Source organism: Podarcis raffonei, chromosome 14, assembly GCF_027172205.1.
Source record: "Podarcis raffonei isolate rPodRaf1 chromosome 14, rPodRaf1.pri, whole genome shotgun sequence".
Lineage (NCBI taxonomy): Eukaryota > Metazoa > Chordata > Lepidosauria > Squamata > Lacertidae > Podarcis > Podarcis raffonei.
Genome location: NC_070615.1, coordinates 2,070,875 through 2,088,514, shown reverse-complemented (window position 1 = coordinate 2,088,514; position 17,640 = coordinate 2,070,875). Strand labels below are relative to the sequence as shown.

The following is a 17,640-nucleotide window of genomic DNA, read 5'->3' as shown; positions in this document are numbered from 1 at the left end:
TAATGAGATCACCCAGGCGAGTTTACACAACTCCTTCTGTCATTCAGCAAGGTTAATCCAGGTAAATGAATAGAAATACCTAAGCTTCAACAGTGATATAACTGGAGTGAGTACAATCCACATTCCATCTCTGCCCACTCACAAGGGAAAGAATCTTGGAGGGTACAAATCTGTGCTGGCATTAAGCATGCTTTTCCCTGTCAGTAAACAGGTTGTGCAAAAGGACGGTGATGAGTGATTTGCTTACCTGGACTGATTATGAGAGGCCCAAGGGTTCGCCTCCCCTCGCCTCAGTTTCAGTTCTGCTGGGAAGGATAGAAAAATGGTGGAGAGGGAATCAAATGGAGTACTGTGCAAAAGGGGCATGGCTGACTAGCTGACTTCAGCCCCAAACTGGACTGGAGGCACTCCATGCTGCAACATTTTGTTGTAGGTTTCTCTCCTGGGAACGGATTTCCATTGCACATACTTGGCTTTAGTTATAGCAGGGCAGGGGGCAGCCAATGGAACATGCTGCAGACCACTTTGGGCAGGTGGGCAGGGCCAGCTGCATGCCAGTCACCTGATGCCATGGACAGGAGCGCCCTACCAGTGGCTACCAGCTACAATGGCTATAATGCCATTTGCTGGAGACAGAGGCCGATTCAGGGCAGTGAGACTGATTCCACCACCCTAGATACCAAGCCTAGGAGCAGTGCGGGGTGTTGCAATGGTGACGTAGTGAATTGAGCAGAACAGAAGGCATTGGCCTAGATGGGTCATGGGCCTGATTCTACAGGGCTCTTCTCATGTTCTTACCACAAGCTACTTTGGTTTTGTTTTGCTTATTTTCTTATTTTCAGCCTAGAACTATAATGGACTTAATTACAAGGCTAGATTTACCACCCACTCCACCCCAATTGTTACAACAAAGTTAAAAAATACATAATATTTGAACAATGCAGACTATGGAATTCTCTGCACAAAAATTCCCCCTTTAGCTTTTTTGAAACCTCTATGTCTATATTCACAGGCCTTTCTGCAACAATGAGCCACTCTCTAACTCCAGACTCAGTATTAGCCCTCCTGGCCATTGGAGGTGATTTAAACTCCACCCTTGTTCACAAGAAGCTCCTAGCTCTGTTGCTGGTTGCAACCGGACTCAAAATAATCAAACACTGGAAGTCTGCATCGGGTTGCTCTAGGGGTGGATAGTTTGAGAGCCTGTGGGGCACAGTGATGTAGCATGGGGGGTGAACCACGCACCCCCACACGCGCTAGCCCACTTGGCTCCCAGCTGATGGGGCTCCCCCCACGCCCCGCCCCTGCTCAGCGTGGGAGCCACCACCCATCAGCTGGGGGAGGGGGCTGCCTGTGCCTGACAAGGAAAGAGTGAAGAAGGCTCTTCACCCTCCACGCCCTGCCCCCGCTCGTCTGGTCCTCGCCTGGCAGCAGCAGCAGCAGCAGCGAGGGGTTAGCGTTTTCTGTCCTCCCCTGGGGTGGGGGCACATGTGCACACACCTGCCCTGGTAGGGCATTACCTTGTCTAAGTGTTTAACCCACTGCAGGATGGTTCTAAGAGAGGATGCAAAATGAGACCATTTTTATGTTGCCTGGCTTCTGACATGCTTCATAAAGAGAAACAGCATCCCACTGAATGTCAACTTGAATAAAATACTGGGGGCAGAGCAGGTATGCCCCAATCCACATAATTGATCACATGATGCGGTGCACACACACACACACACACCATTTGAATGACAATGCCCTTAAACTTTGGGGGCAGGGTTGGCCCCCTCAAATATTTTATTGGAGGGCTGAAGACCCCGTGGCCCTAGGAGCTGGTTCCTATGTTGCGCCAGGTGGTGAAGCTCCCTTATCGTACAATTTGACTCTTCCTTCCAAAATGTCCCCCTTCTTGGAATCTGTTTTATGACTCTGTGTCTGCAACAGTGTTCTGAACCTTATGTTCAGTTCCAGCTGCAGTGATGTGCTCTCCTCTGTCCTTGTTCTTTGTTTTGTATTGCTTTTATTGCATATTGCTTTTGAAAACTCAGTGAATGCATCTTTAAAAACCCAAACTGTCTTTCCACTGGGTTTTTACCTGTCATATTCTGTCTGCCTCACTTCTGTTACCGTGATTGTCCTTTAAGGATGCAAGTTTGAATGTTCTACTGTGGGGACTGAGAGGCCTGAGGATGAAATGTGGCTCTCAAGCCTCTCCGGAGGCCTCCCCCCTCCTCCCCCTCCCCAGTGCTCTGGCTGGGCTGCTCACCTGGGCGAGATGGAGGCAGATCAAAACCTCTCTGACCTTTTGGCACGGCTGGAATGTCTGTTGCTTGGTCCACTTTGGCCTTTGGCACCCCCAGTCACTGGCATGTGGCCCCTGGAAGCTTCCTTGGGAGGGAATGTGGCTCTTGGGGCGGAAAAGGCTCCTCCTTCCTGTTTCACACCATTAGCTGAAAATGGGGCAAGGCTTGATAGAAACTGCCTTGGAATGTGTGTTGTGAGGGGGTGACAAAAGGAAAGTGCTTATTTTTATTTCTTTAAGAAGTGAATTTACTGAGTCAGTTTATAGGTGAAGACAGGAGCAGACCTATTTACAGACTTGGGCTGTGGGCCAGCGTTCCATCTTACCTGTGTGTGTTTATGCACTTATTCCCTGAGCTTGAAGATGAAATGAAAAGCACGACGGTCGGTGTGAAAATACCCCAAACAGCAAACAAGCGAGCAAACAAAACAGTATTGGGCGGCTCGAAGGCCTCACCTGTCTGTTTACCTGCCCGGAGGCCCCGCGAAGGCGCTCTTCCTGGCGGCGGCCACCAGGGGGCGGGGGCGGCTGAGCGGCAGGATCCGGGCGCGAGAGAGTCGGCGCGCGCGGCCGAGGAGACGGGCTTCTTCCCTGGCGAGCGCGGGAGGAGAGGCGCCTGCGGCTCCCCCGGCTTCTCCCGCCTGGCTCCGGGACTGACTCCGCATCCCTGCGCCTTCAGCCGGGACATCTCCCGGGGAGCCCCGAGAGACTGGTAAGGAAGGGAAGGGGACGCGCTCCTGCCCGCCTCCCGCGCCTCTTTCTCGCGGGGAAGCGGGGCGGCGGGGCTCCCTCTGACCGGGGCTTGCAGTACTAATTCCGCTCAACCTTTTTTGTGGGGGGAGTTGGATTTAGGGAGAACGGCAGGCGGCCGCTTGAGCGCCCATGAGCAGAGCCAAGGGGAGCGTGGAGGTTGTCTGTGTGTAAATGGGTCATGATCCGGCTCGCAGCCCCAGAACTCTCTTGATTTCAAACATATTCCCAACTCTCCCCGTGAAATCCAGGTGATTTGCAGCCTAAGGAGCCTTATGCAGAAATCCCATTGCATTTTCCCTTCATAGGTGTGCATTTACTTGGAGAATTGCAGCCTTAAGGTGTGCAATTTCAGTTGGATCAGGTCCTCATTTGGCCGGAGGAATTGATCTGGCGTGGCACACCTGTTGTGTAGCTCCCTGACCCTCAGAAAAGCGATATACAGGGTGAGTCTTTTAAAAGAGGCTCCGTGGAACATGTGTACTCGGTATCCACAGGGCCTCTTTTAAAGGACTCACCCTGTATATATGATTCCATGCTGTTGCTTCAAAGGCTTCCTGTTTTATCTGCACACTCCCAAATTATGGCTGCATCCCCCACCTTCTCCTGTTGCAAGTGATTATTTCAGAATCACTTCCCCCCTTTGCCCCCAGGCTCCAGCCATTGGAGGTATCCTAGTCACAGCAAGGGATAAATATGTGTGTCTAAAATGACTGGGGATGGGTGGGGGGGCGTGAACATGCCTTCCCCTTGGCTTTGCTCCATAGCTGAAGTTTGAAGTTTCTCATGATGGAAGGAGATAATGAGGAAGCTGGTTCCAGACAGCATGAAAGCAAAATGTCTGCTTTTTAAAAAGAGCGCACACCATTAATTACTCCAGGTTTTTTGCACTCTGGCAAGATACGAGCCGTGGGGCCAAGGAATGTGTCTCCAGTGAAAATGTGTGGCTGCCTTGAAAGATGCACAGGGACAGATTTGGCAGGACTTGTCGCCTTCCTCCACAGATTGCACCAGAATGAATGGAATACAACTCTGTGTGCATGTTTTGCCGGTTTACTTAGTTTTGTTTAATTGCATTTTAATCTTGCTGTTGCGTGAAGGCAGCATTCAGGACAGCATGCAGCCACTTCTCTTGATCCTCTCAAGGAAGCAGGATGCTGGATTGCATTGCAGATAGCTTTGGGAAAGGTGTGCTCTGTAAGAAAGACCCCCCTCCAATGAAGGCATCTGCTCCCTGCTGTGTTTCAGATCCCCTATTTCTGAGGGCAGCTTGTATCTCCACCTTCCCCATTATCAGTGATTAAATGGAGCTACATATTAGGTGTGAATGCCAGCAGCTCAGATCCATTTGTTTTTCTTTTTTCTTTTAAATGGTTTTACCTGTGATTGTACCATGTTATGGAGTATAATTTGGTAACCATAAGAAATGTTCCTGGAAGTCATTGCTACTTCAGGAAATTAATCTTTGCCCAAAGTGGGCTTTTTATTCCTTTCCAAGAAGCATCCCTTTGCCAAACAAAGATTATTATTTTTAATTGTCCTCTTCTGAAGACTAAAATCCAGGTATGGATTTTTCATGCAGCAACAAACAAAGAAACAGCCCCTTCACCTGATGTAGCTTCCTCATTCAAATATTTAGCAGCAGCAGCAGCAGCGACTGGACTTAACTGTCAGGGGTCCTTTACCTTTACCTTTACCTTACTTCACACAGCACAGTTAAGCTATGGAACTCACTGCCACAGGAGGCAGTGATGGCCCCCACCTTGGATGGCTTTCAAAGAGGATTGGGCAAATTCATGGAGGATCAAAGTATATCAAACTTGGGGCTTTCTCAAGGCAAAATGTGTGCCCTACTATGGAGCTATAGCCCCCTCCAAGTTTTCAGGACCTCTCAAATTCTTTGGTTCTTGCTATCTTCCGTTTCAGGTGCTGAAAGACGTCTCTCTGCCTGAGATTCTGGGGAGCTACTGCTAGCCAGCATAGACCAGGGATGGGAACTTGTGGCCCTCAAAGCCTTGCCAGCTTCTGAACTCCAAGAAGCCCACTGTGGCCAATGGTCAGGGAGAAGGGAGTTGGACCATAGGAAGGATTCCTGGACTACGCAAACCAGTAGTTTGATTGGGTAATGCAATAGCTACAGATTTTCAACAAACTGTTCTGAAGTGCTTGGGGAACCGGATTTTGAAGAGCAGGTAATTTGGCTGTAACCCCTCCCTGCGGAACCAGCGCTAGTAGAGGCTGCTCCCTTGGGATTGTGCGTGGAAGGCAGAGAGTCCCACAGCAGGCGGCACCAGAGCCAATGGCAGGACCAGGCAACTAATTCTAGTTTGCCCCCCCTTCCCTGCTGGCATAGGAGCCAACTGCTAGGGGCTGAGGTCCCTTGTCCCCCAATAAGATATAAGAGTGGGCTGGGTCCCCCAAAGTTGTCGGGCATTGCTATTCATATGCCGTGCATGCGCTGCATCTTGTCATCGATTATGTGGGTCAGGGCTTACCTGCCCCCCAATATTATATTCAAGTTCCCATCCCTGCCTGCTGGGTTCTGTGTGGGGCAACAGCAGGACTAAGGAAGAGGCAGGAGCCTGAACTGGTAGGAATAAAGCAAGCGGGTGGGGCTGGGGGCTGGCTGGCTCAGGACAGGCTGAAGTTGGCAGAGCAGCTTCCCATTTACCCTCATGGACCAGCCTCCACTGACCAGAACCCTGTTTAAACATCATAAAGTGTATGCGTGTATGCATGTTACAAATACTATTCCAGCATTGGTGAAAAACCTCGCATTGTTCTATCATTAAGCAAACGGCTAAAATATGACATAGCGACCATTTAGAAAGCAGTTTCCTCGAATATTTATCTAATCTCTGTCTTTATTTTTGTGAAGGCAACCCAGGCAATTGTCTTGCCCTCCCTGGGGGTTTCAGCTGATAGGCCAAATCTAATGACAGCCGAGAAATGTCAGCCAACCAGGATCCTGCCCCCCACTCTGCTGCAGGAATTATTTAATTTAATTTATTGCAGGCAAGTACTTGCGTGTAACTTTATGCGAATGGTTATGGTTTCTAAACACCCATCCAGTTTGGAAACCGATGCAGGGTACCACTGTCTACTATATGTTTCGGAATGTGGTTTTGACCACCTGTTCTCTATAGGTTTGGCTACCTTTCAAGGTGTTGTCGCCATACGTGGCACAAGGGTTCCCGAGGTGGGGGCAGCAGTTGCTATTTATGTTTGGGTTCTGGGTGCCATTCTGAAGCAAGATGGTGGACCCAAATGTGACTTTTGGTCGCCTGCTTTTTTGGCACGATGGATGCAAACTCACAAATAGCACAGTGCAGTTAAAAACACAGTATTTTGGGGTTTCTACAAATTCCTGGGCAGCACTGGGCACTCTGCACTAGTTGCTGATAAACAACACTTGAAGACTTGCAGCTTGGTGGCTTTGGATTAGGGGAAGCGGGGAAATCCCTGAAAGGCATGGATGCTGTGCACAGGCCTCAAAGTCTGACCAGCTGTTCTTGAAGCAGGGGAGGCCCAGGCAGGGTTAGCAATATGTGGACCACTGGTCTGACTTGGTATAAAGCAGCTCCCTATAATGGAGCAAATAATGATTCCTGAACACACATGTGTGAATAAAACTGTCCCTTGACAGATTCCTTTTTGCATTTTTATACACCTTCCCTTCCACCTGGGCCATGTGCAGAGGAGAGAGCCAGTCTTTGTCAGGTTAGCGCTTAGAAGCACAATTTTGGGTTGTAGGATTTACTGCCTGCCTGCAGCGCATGTTGAATGAGGGATGTCATCAACGCTGGCACGTCTGCATTGAGTTGGATGTTTCTGTTGGCTTTTGCTCCATTGCTTTGTACAGTTCCCTGGGTTCTCTCTCTCTGTGATTTGGTTTCTGAGCAAAGTGAGAACCTTTGGGTTCCTCTGGTCTCAGAGACATCTAATTAGTAGCGACTTGAAGGTAAAGGTAAAGGGACCCCTGACAGTTAAGTCCAGTCGTGGCCGACTCTGGGGTTGCGGCGCTCATCTCGCTTTATTGGCCAAGGGAGCTGGCGTACAGCTTCCGGGTCATGTGGCCAGCATGACTAAGCCGCTTCTGGCGAACCAGAGCAGCGCACGGAAACGCCGTTTACCTTCCCGCCGGAGTGGTACCTATTTATCTACTTGCACTTTGACGTGCTTTCGAACTGCTAGGTTGGCAGAAGCAGGGACTGAGCAACGGGAGCTCACCCTGTTGTGGGGATTCAAACCGCCGGCCTTCTGATCGGCAAGTCCTAGGCTCTGTGGTTTAACCCACAGTGCCACCCGCGTCCCTAGCAACTTGAAAGTGAGTAATAAATCCTGCATGTGGCATCATTCTTAGAGCTTTGCTTCTGAATGTGAAGAGCATACTACTGAATGACCAGCGCCACCAGGGCACATGCTGCCCTAGAAAAGCACTGGGCAACACGGTGCTCTCCGGATATGTTGGACTACAATTCCTATCTGCTCTATCCAGCACAATAAATGGGCAGAAATGATGGGAATTGTATTGGTTAATAATAATAATGAGAAGAAGAAGTAGTGTCTGGTGGTGGTGGGGTTTAGCTCTTTTTTGCCTGGGGAAGCCCTGGGGATGGTTTCTCAGGGAGCAAAGCAATTCCCTGGGCTGAGCTTGCTGCCTGGAAAACTGATCTGTCCGTTCGGTCAATTGTGAGTGGGCAAGGGGGCAGCCCACCAGGGAGCAAATGGACAAAGCCTAGAGCATTGCTCAGCAGGCCCAAGGCAGGCAGGCAGGTGAGGAAAGCACACACCAGCATAGATGTTATATTTTTAAAAAATAGAGTGATGATTGCATGGTTTAGAGACAGAGCTTCCTGGATTCTTTTGAGGGCAATTCCACACTTCCACCCAGACTCTTCTGCTGGAGAGGGGAATCCAGGATTTCAGTGTAGTTGTGATTGGGAAACAGTGTAGGTGAGATTGGAACAGATGCCTGAGGAGTTGTTCATGTTGTTTCTAACTCAGGTCTGGTTTTGTAAAATGTATTTGTTTTAAGCAACACCATTTTAAGGATTAAAAATGGTTATGCTAATGAATATATAATACAGTTATCACACCCATGCTGCAGATCAGGGAGCAGTAGCTAAGAACTAATGGCTTAACGACAACCCTGCGGTGCAGTCCACTGCTGGTATTGTACACTGGAGATGCAGCTGAGGTTGAAGGGAGATCGTCCACAACTGCTGAGCACCCCACTTCTTTTTCTAGAAAAAAGGCACTGGTAATAATTGTAGTCCAGCAACATCGAGGGGGGGCACCACACTGGCTACTCCTGCCTTGGAGTGTGCAGTTAAGGCAGGTGCCTGGCCCAAGGAGTCTAAAATTAGATGCAGGGATAATAATAATATATGCTGCCACTCCGGGCAGCTTACAGCATATCTAAAAACATAAAATATCAAGTGTTAAAAACCTCCCAATACAGGGCTTCTAAAAGTTGTATAGTTCTTTATCTCCTTGACATCTGATGGGAGGGCGTTCCACAGGGCGGGCGCCACCACCGAGAAGGCCCTCTGCCTGGTTCCCTGTAGCTTCACTTCTTGCAGTGAGGGAACCGCCAGAAGGCCCTCGGCTGAATGATGGGGGTGGAGACGCTCCTTCAGGTATACTGGGCCGAGGCCGTTTAGGGCTTTAAAGGTCACTTTGAATTGTGCTCGGAAACGTCCTGGGAGCCAATGTAGGTCTTTCAAGACTGGTGTTATGTGGTCTTGGCGGCTGCTCCCAGTCACCAGTCTAGCTGCCGCATTCTGGATTAGTTGTAGTTTCCGAGTCACCTTCAAAGAAAGCCCCACTGAAAGTCAAGGGAATGGGGCCCATTCATAGCAAGGACTTTGAGGCACTGCATGCAGATTCTCCCCTAACCTTTTATCTTCACAGCAACCCTGCAAGGTGGGTTGGGGGGGGGATTCTCCTCGGATGTCAAATCCTGGTAATGTCTGGGAAAATCTGGACGTATGGCAGCCCTGTCTTTGAGCTTGGCGGCGGCAGCACTGGTGGGAGAATTAGGGACATTCCAGGATCAGATTAGAAGCCAGGGTGGCTTTTGTAATTCTGAGACGGTCCCTGGAGAATTGGGACACTTGGAGGGTATGAAGCACCAGGTCAACCTGATTGAGGTTTTGTTTCTGGGAATCGCCATAATCTCTTCCATCCTTCCTGCCTTCCCTGAAGAAGAGCTTGGAAGCGCATCAAGAGCGGGGATGCCTTTTGTGAGATATGTAGCCACAAATGAATCAAAACGATTCTCTGCTTGAAAATGACCCACCCAGCCTTTTCACCATGCCAGTAAATCTGCTAGCAGTTAAGAGCTGGCTTCCATTGTGTGTGTGACCAGATGTTTTAATAAGGTCATATAAGCTCTTCAAAAAGGAACACAATATATGTTGCATTCACTGGTGTGGTTGACCTGACGCAGCTTAATGTATGGGGTGAGCCATTTTACCAAGGGTGAGGAGTTACAATTCAGAGACCAGCCTTCACCACTCTGGTGCCCTCCCTGTCTTTGGGACTACAACTCGCATTGACCAGGGCTGATGGGAACTGTAGTCCAAAAATCAGGGTTATTATTTACCTTCCCCTTCACCCTAAGGCCCCAGGGTGGATTACAACGTAAAAACACAATATTAAATACATCTTAAAGCAGCTTACAGTCACACCCAAAAATGCACCCCTCAACTGTCAAGAGACAGGGCAAAGAATTGCTATATAGTGAAGGTGCCAGGTGCAGAAAAGTAGACAGTAAAACCTCAGCAAAACCTGGGATTCCCTCACCCTTTATTTTAAAAACAAAAAAACTGAGTGGCAGGAATATAACGTGGCAACAATATTATAGAGCAACACAAATGGATATGTGATAAACGGATGCACATGTAATAATAACCTGTGCCCTGGTCCCTGACATGCTTTCTTTCCACAACCAGGGGATTCTTGATGTTTGAGAGCATTTAATCCTATGATTCCTGCACTTGCATGTTGAAGTGGTACAGTTCCAGCAGACCCGTACCTTTTGCATGTAGGTCATCTCTATGGTCAAAGACAGCACTGCTTCCCTACCAGTGTGTGGAAACCGCAGGAGGAGAGATTGCTTTGTGCTCAGTTCCTGCTTGCAGGTTCCCTGCAGGCATCTGGTTGGCCCTTGTGAGAACAGGATGCTGGACTAGATGGGCCACTGGCCGGATCCAGCAAACTCCTCTTGTGTTCTTAAACCAGAGGAAGACCACCTTGGAAGTTAGATGCTTCACTTTTGTCACTTGATAGCAACATTCAACCCATGCCAAACAAGGCCGTGCTTGAAGGGCTGCAACCCAGGAGTCAGTCTTCCCCTTTGTCAGACTGAAGGTGCCACTAAAAATGTTTATGGTATTCTGCTTAGAGAGCTGGGTTTTCCCGTTTCAGGAAAGGGAGTGGAAGCTTTAATATAGCCTCATAGATGCAAAACATTTGCTTTAGAAACAGAAAAAGGTAGCTCCTCGTCCCATCTCAGACAGTGGTTGTCATTAACAGGGTGAGGTTGTGGAATAATGTTTCCTGCCACACTTTTTTCCACAGTACTTTACGGAAGTACCTTTGACCACGGCAACATAATTTTTCACTGGGTTTTGGGTTGGCCCTACATCACCCTGACATGCACTGCACTTTAATCTCTGTGTACACATGCTTGCAATTAGCCGCGTGGAAGTATTTATTGTTTCCTAAGGTCTTGCTAATAAGATGGATCATAAACTTTTAAGAGAAGCTAGCAAGCTAGGCTTTGGTTCCATCTAGAATATTAATACTGCAGCTGAACCACAAATCCTCTGAGAATAGCAATTTGCTTTGGGATACCATCATGTTGCTGTTGGCACTCTCTAGTTCCTGAAAAGTTCACGGTGGTGAAGGGTGGGATCGCTCAGCTTCAGACGTTCCAAGCAAGCAGAACAGGAGGAAGGGCTGCGTTTCTTTTTCTCTACATGTCTCTATGCAATCTTTGGAAGTAGTTACAGATTAGTGCATTTGGGCATATTTCAAGTTTGCAAGCTTTGATTGGTTTTAATTGGTAGATAATTGGACTCAAGCTTTGGCTGGTTGATTGGTAGCAAACTTTGAGAATTAGCAGTGCAACTCTAAGCCCCAGATTTGCTGGCTGGAAGGGGAAGGGAGGAGTGGAGGAGCATTTCCGGTGGTGGAGAAGAGCTTTGATGGTGGAGGTGTCTGTCCACTCCAGAGTCTCCTCCCCTGCTTGCATTTGAGCATGGAGCTAGCATGGCAGTGGGCCCTGAAATGAGGCATTCTTGGGGCGAGCGCCCCAAAGGATTTTCAGCCTTGAAACCAAGATGGATTTGATTGTTGGGGAGGCCCCAGAATCCGACCCTCTCTCTTGCCAGACTGCTCCCCCATGAGAACTGGAACCGGAGGTGGGCAGGTAGCAGTCTTAAGGCTATTGCTGGCTATGTAGCCTCCCTGGACCTTCCTTGCTGCACCTGCACCTAGAGAGCCAGAAGGCTGAGCCAGCCAGCCCCACCTTGGGGGCACCTGTAAGAGCTTGGCCACAGCTGCCCTTGCTTGCAGGGAGGAGTCCATGGCTGGGACAGTTGGGTTGTGGTGAGAGCACAAATGAGCTCATTGTCACTGGTAGTTTGCATAATGCATTTTCCACAGTAAATTTGTGCTCAAAGCAGTTCACAGAAAAATCAAAGTCTCAGTGCTGAATTACAGTGACAATACATAAGAACTAAAAGTATGCAAAGGACAGAGCTCAAAGGATCTTTTTTAGCTAGATGGCATGGTTTTATTTCTTATACGAATATAGAGTGCCACCAGTATATGCCAATATCTGGCTCATCTAAGATTCTATAGAACTTTTCTTCTCAATAATGATGGAACTCACTGGTGAAGAATACTTTTATCTGTTTTCATCTTTATTAATTTTAAAGGGAAACTTTGTAGGACTTAATAAAAAAACCAATACTTAAGAAGACTTATAATATCAGTGCACCACAACACTAAAAAACCAACAATTACCCATTTAGCCATGCCTACAGTTTGCTAATAGATCAGATAAAAATACCCCTTAAAGTGATTCATTTGTGAAGGTTCCTTGGGTGAGCCAGGCAGGTGCAAAAAAGTTCTGTCGTGAATTTCCCAACGTTTGCTTCATGGGATGTCCCTGAGCTCTACTGTTACAAGAGAGAGAGAAAACCTTTCCCCGACCGCAGTGGAGTCCAAACTTTTTCCAAAGAGGGCCAGATTTGATGCCATGAGGGCTGACCGAAGGGCCAACCAAAGTTGTTGGCCTTTTTTTTAGGATTGAAGTTGTTGAGCTTTTTATGATTTTACCCCAAAGTTGTTGAGCTTCTTTTAGGCTTCTGTTACCCCAGAAAATAAACTGCCACAGGGGCCGGATTAGTCCCCCGAAACGGAGTTTGGACATGTCTGCCCTACTGGCTTTCTCCACCCCGTAGAACCTATCCTACCTTTCAGGACTGCTGTGAAGATAAAATGGGACTGCCCCAAAGTACAGATGTGTGTAGCCTGGGAGTTGCGAGATGACCCTTGGTCACCCCTAGGGTAGTTTGAAATTTTCAGATTTTTTTTCAAATGTGCAGGACACTCTTGAAATGTAGTTTCAACGTGGCCTTTTCATAGGCAAGTCTGGGTGCTCAAACTATCTTTTTACAGGAAGTTGGCTATTTGCTTTTCTTCACAATATTTTGAGGATGGATGTCAGCATACTCCCAAACTGAACAGATTACTGAACAGATGTGCAAAGATTTATTTCCCAAGGATTTAATAATTGTCCCAGCAATCTTGTCATGCATATACCAACATTTAGCCAATGTCTGAAATTGTAGTTGGAAAATGACAACTTATTGGCTTTATAGTGTTTCTGTATCACCTTGCCGGCAAAGGTCCATACAGTTAAAGCTATGGTTTTCCCAGTAGTGATGTATGGAAGCGAGAGCTGGACCACAAAGAAGGCTGATCACTGAAGAATGGGTGCTTTTGAATTATGGTGCTGGAGGAGACTCTTGAGAGTCCCATGGACTGCAAGAAGATCAAACCTATCATTTCTTCAGGAAATGAGCCCTGAGTGCTCACTGGAAGGGCGGATCCTGAAGCTGAGGCTCCAAGACTTTGGCCACCTCATGAGAAGAGAAGACTCCCTGGAAAAGACCCTGATGTTGGGAAAGATGGAGGGCCCAAGGAGAAGGGGACGACAGAGGACGAGATGGTGGGACAGTGTTCTCGAAGCTACCAGCATGAGTTTGACCAAACTGAGGGAGGCAGTGGAAGACAGGAGTGCCTGGCGTTCTCTGGTCCAGGGGGTCATGAAGAGTCGGACACGACTAAACGACTAAACAAGAACAGTGTTTCTGCTGCCATGCTGGTACCTGTCCATGATTCAAGCTGAATCTAAAAGTTACCTTGCAGACCCTTGTAGCTGCTTCTGAAATGGAGCGAGTCTTGGACAGTGCTAACCTGTATCAATCTGGTTGTTATGTGGGACCCAAAGTAGCTTTGTTGCCCTGGTGGATGACCACTTACAATAAGCCCCTACTTATTATTCGACATTTCTCAGCAGCTTTTGATACAGTCAACAGCGGTATCATTTTGGGGCATCTGGTTGGTCTGAGGCTTGGTGGTCTAGTTTACAATGGATAGGAGCTCTATTTACAAGCATAGGAGCCAACTCCTAGGGGCCGAGATCCCTTCAGCCCCTCCATAAAGTATTCAAGGAGGTCAAGCCCCCAAAGTCAGTGAGTATTTCCATTTAAATGGTGTGCGTGTGCCATGTCATGTGATCAATTATGCAGGGCGGGGCTTACCTCCCCCCCCCATATTTTATTCAAGTTGGCATCCATTATAAGGATGGGTTTGGATTCTAAGCCTACATGGGGAAAGGGGAGGGGGAGGGAGAAAGAGAAACTTGGCAGTTTGGCAGGAGACCAGAGACCACACCGTGTATTTTGTTGACTCTCAGTCTCAGTGCTGCCCTCTAGTGACTGGAGGCATGCAAGATGCCAAGACCCAGTACAGTGGTACCTCGGGTTACATACGCTTCAGGTTACAGGCGCTTCAGGTTACACACACCGCTAACCCAGAAATATTACCTCGGGTTAAGAACTTTGCTTCAGGATGAGAACAGAAATCGTGCTCCAGCGGTGCGGCAGCAGCAGGAGGCCCATTAGCTTAAGTGGTGCTTCAGGTTAAGAACAGTTTCAGGTTAAGAACGGACCTCCGGAACAAATTAAGTACTTAACCCGAGGTACCACTGTACTGTAGTTTCTAGGGCCAGGGAGAAACAGCCAAGCTCCCTTGTTATTTTTGCTGTTGCCAGGAGGTATAAAGTTGTCAACTTAATCTCATTATATTTATAGTACTAAAATGTGCTGTTATATTTGCTATTATGTTGCTGTTTGATTATAATACCATGAACTTGTTCCTGTGGTGTTTGATTTGCCATGTAGTCTGCTTTCCTTGTAGTAAACAGCTTTGGGCAGGATTTGTTTTGTGGAAGAGGAGCATAGAAATACAATTCTGAATGAAATTTAGGAAGGAAGGAACATCTGGAGGTCCCTCGGGAACTCTTCAGCCCTTCCTACAAGAGCTGAGAAGATCTTCCTCTCTATCTGTGTTCAGTTGGCATTTGAGATGATTCTTTTAAAAGAAAGCTTTGGTTTTCTTGCTGCTGCTTAATTTATTTAATAAATTAATCAATCTAATCTCCTCTTTTTGTATAGACATAAACATATTATAGACATAATAGATATACACATAATATAGAATATTTTGTTATATATGTCTATTTACATACTTTATTAGTTGCTTTGATAGATTCCTCTGGAGCAGAGACGAGGAATACATTTTTTTACACTGCATTACTACATCCACACCCCACTTTTCCTCCACTTTCCACTTTCCACATCCATATTTCATTTTTTTATACTTGCAACAACCCTGTGAGGTAGGTTAGGCCTAGTGGGGATTTGAACCTAGATCTGCCAGACCCAAGTCCAGTACTCTAACTATTGATTTGTTCCTATATTGCACAATGCACATCAGCATTCACAAAATTTTGAGTGTTTACTGCAATGCACATACACACACTTGTTGAAAGGGATGGTACTTATTTTCTGTTCCCTGAAAAGCTATTTGCTTGGCCTGGTTGGCCGTTGAATTTAAACAAAAGGAACAGGGTAATAAATCAAAGGGAAATAGTCCTTTGAAAGAAAGAAAAAGCAAGCAAGTCCTGAAGTTTCTTTGCTACTTCCACTAAAATTGTTAGTAGCAGCTGGGAAGGCACACACACTAAGCAGAAAGATAAATACCAAGGGAAATTTGGCTTGGCATGGCAGACATTTAAGTCAACAAGACAAAATAGATTACATAGCACAGACCTATCGTGCACCTGACTGAGTAGAAGCACAATTGCTGCAGGTGAACAGCTCTTAGCTGAACTCTTTTGATCCATGTTTGCATGTAGAGAGATTAGAAGAGAGGCTGGGGAGGTTGAGGGGTGGCAGTTTAAAGAGCATCCAGTGATACAGGAAGAGTTTTCATGTGTGACTGTCGCCTCTTGGGAGTTTGAAAAAGTGAAATTGTCTGCTTTCAATAAACAAAGGGTCAAGTCATATAATCCCACAGGAGCTGCCTCGAGGAAATCAAAATTACCAATTAGGAAGTTGGTATTTTCCTTCTCTTACCTTTTGCATTATACTTTACAGGACCTTGTTTAAGGCTGTAGCCCCATGGAGCTCAATGAAGCAGATGCCTGCAGAGGCATCCATGGGCAGGATTGTGCTGTTGTGAGTAATTAACGGTGGTGTCTTGTCTCCATTGCTGACCCTCAAAGTTTTCAGTTTTTTGGAATTCAAATCTTACTGGGTTGGATACAGAAATGCCCTTCTGTAGGTCAGAGTCTTCCATCAATGTTGCACTTCTATGGGTGCAAGGATTCCTTTCCTAAGCAGGAGGGCATATTTTGGATTCAGCCCATTGTATTCCCCCTCTATGATGCATGTAGGTTTGCTGCTATCATGGTGGCAAATCCATCCAACCAAAGAACGTAAATGGACAGATGGCCATTCCACACACAGATCAGTTTCAGAGATATTGCTCTGTATTCCCTTGCCATTTGGAGTTCAAGAGGCAGGACCTTCTTGGTTGTGGCACCTGGGCTATGGAATACCTTACCTGGGGCTGCACATCTGGCCTCTTCATTATTTAGCATTTCTTCTTCTTCTTCTTGAACTGAAAGTATAAATAGTAATTCTTCTTCTTCCTCCTCCTCCTCTGGTAATGCTACTACTAAACAGTTTCCATCACACGGAGGCTCTCTATGTGCTGTGTGAAGAAGTCCTTTATTTTTTTCTGTCCCAAATCTTCCAACATTCAGCTTCATGGGATGTCCACTAGTTCAAGAGTTATGAATTTTGTCTACTTTCTCCAGGCCATGAATAATTTTATAATTTTCTATCCTGTCGCTTCTTACTAGCCTTTTCTCTAAATGAAACAACCACGTAAGAAAAGGCTTCTTACTAGCCTTTTCTCTAAATGAAACAACCACGTTGTTTACAAGGAGGGATCCTGGTTTGGTGCAGTGTTGCCTTCAGAGCTCAGGTCTGTATGACGTATTGGGGCATGCACAAACTTTTGAATTAGTCTTAGATATTGATTTATAATGTTTAGTGTTCAGTGAAAAGAAAACCCATTGACTGGTGATTTAGCCTTGAATGTGCAAATCATGTACAAAACCAGATATTTAACGTGTAGTATATTCCAATAGAAACGCACCAGAAAAGTGTAGGGTTTTTTTACCTCTTTGTTTTTACTATCTGTGTTTTGTTTAAGGATGTGGATGTCCCTCTAAAGTTCCATGTGCAATGACTCCCATTCTACATATTCAAGCACACTTAAAAACCTCAGGGTCAAGCAAGATCTTGTGTAATTTATGCATGCTTACTAGGAAGAGAATTCCATTTGAACTCGCTGATGCTGGCTCTGAATTAAACGGAATACGTTTCAACTTATTCAGAGTTCAGATTTACAATTTCCTTGGCATGGATCTTGGACTTCTTTGAACTGGCACAGGCCTGGCTGCCCCCTTGAGTTAAGAGAGGCTTCAAAAGTTGCTTTGCTTTTTTTTTTATTTGCAAAATTACAAGCCATGATTGTCTTGGGCAGATAATTAAAGCCAATGTTATCTGGCTGATAATGTCAAAGTTTGTACAATAAACTGGTTGTAAGCTTTGTACTGAGCTGTGCACATGGCCGGTTTGTAAGATAAACCCAGGCTTCCTTTGGCCACCTTGCGGTTATCTGATTGGTTGACAGAAATGGATAACATCTTATCTACAAGGAATGATGCTGTAATGTTTCACTTCATGGCCCTACGCTCTGTTCAAACACTGTGCTAGTTGTGAGCAGCAAAAGGCACCAAAACCCAGCTCTGTAGAAGAAGCAGAGCCTGTCTAAACCTTATTCAGCAGAGAGAGACAGCAACAACAGTAGAAAAAGGTTTGCCTAGACTTTTCCAGTGACAGAGGAGAATTTTGTTTGGTCTGCATTTTTAAGTGACCTGA

At 46.6% G+C, this 17,640-nt stretch overlaps 1 protein-coding gene across 3 annotated transcripts in view; it reads left to right on the top strand.

Moving 5' to 3' along the window:
• The window catches only part of THSD4 (thrombospondin type 1 domain containing 4), a 507,461-nt gene that overhangs the window by 52,390 nt on the left and 437,431 nt on the right, over positions 1-17,640 (top strand). The window contains exon 1 of one of the 3 annotated variants that reach the window (XM_053364385.1): positions 3,363-3,381. The exons of 1 other annotated variant lie outside the window; for it this stretch is intronic. The gene's annotated coding sequence lies outside the window, so the exon portion shown is untranslated. Of the gene's footprint in view, positions 1-3,362; positions 3,382-4,815; positions 5,163-17,640 lie in introns of those variants that run through there. One more of the 3 variants, XM_053364383.1, reaches the window with a different exon arrangement.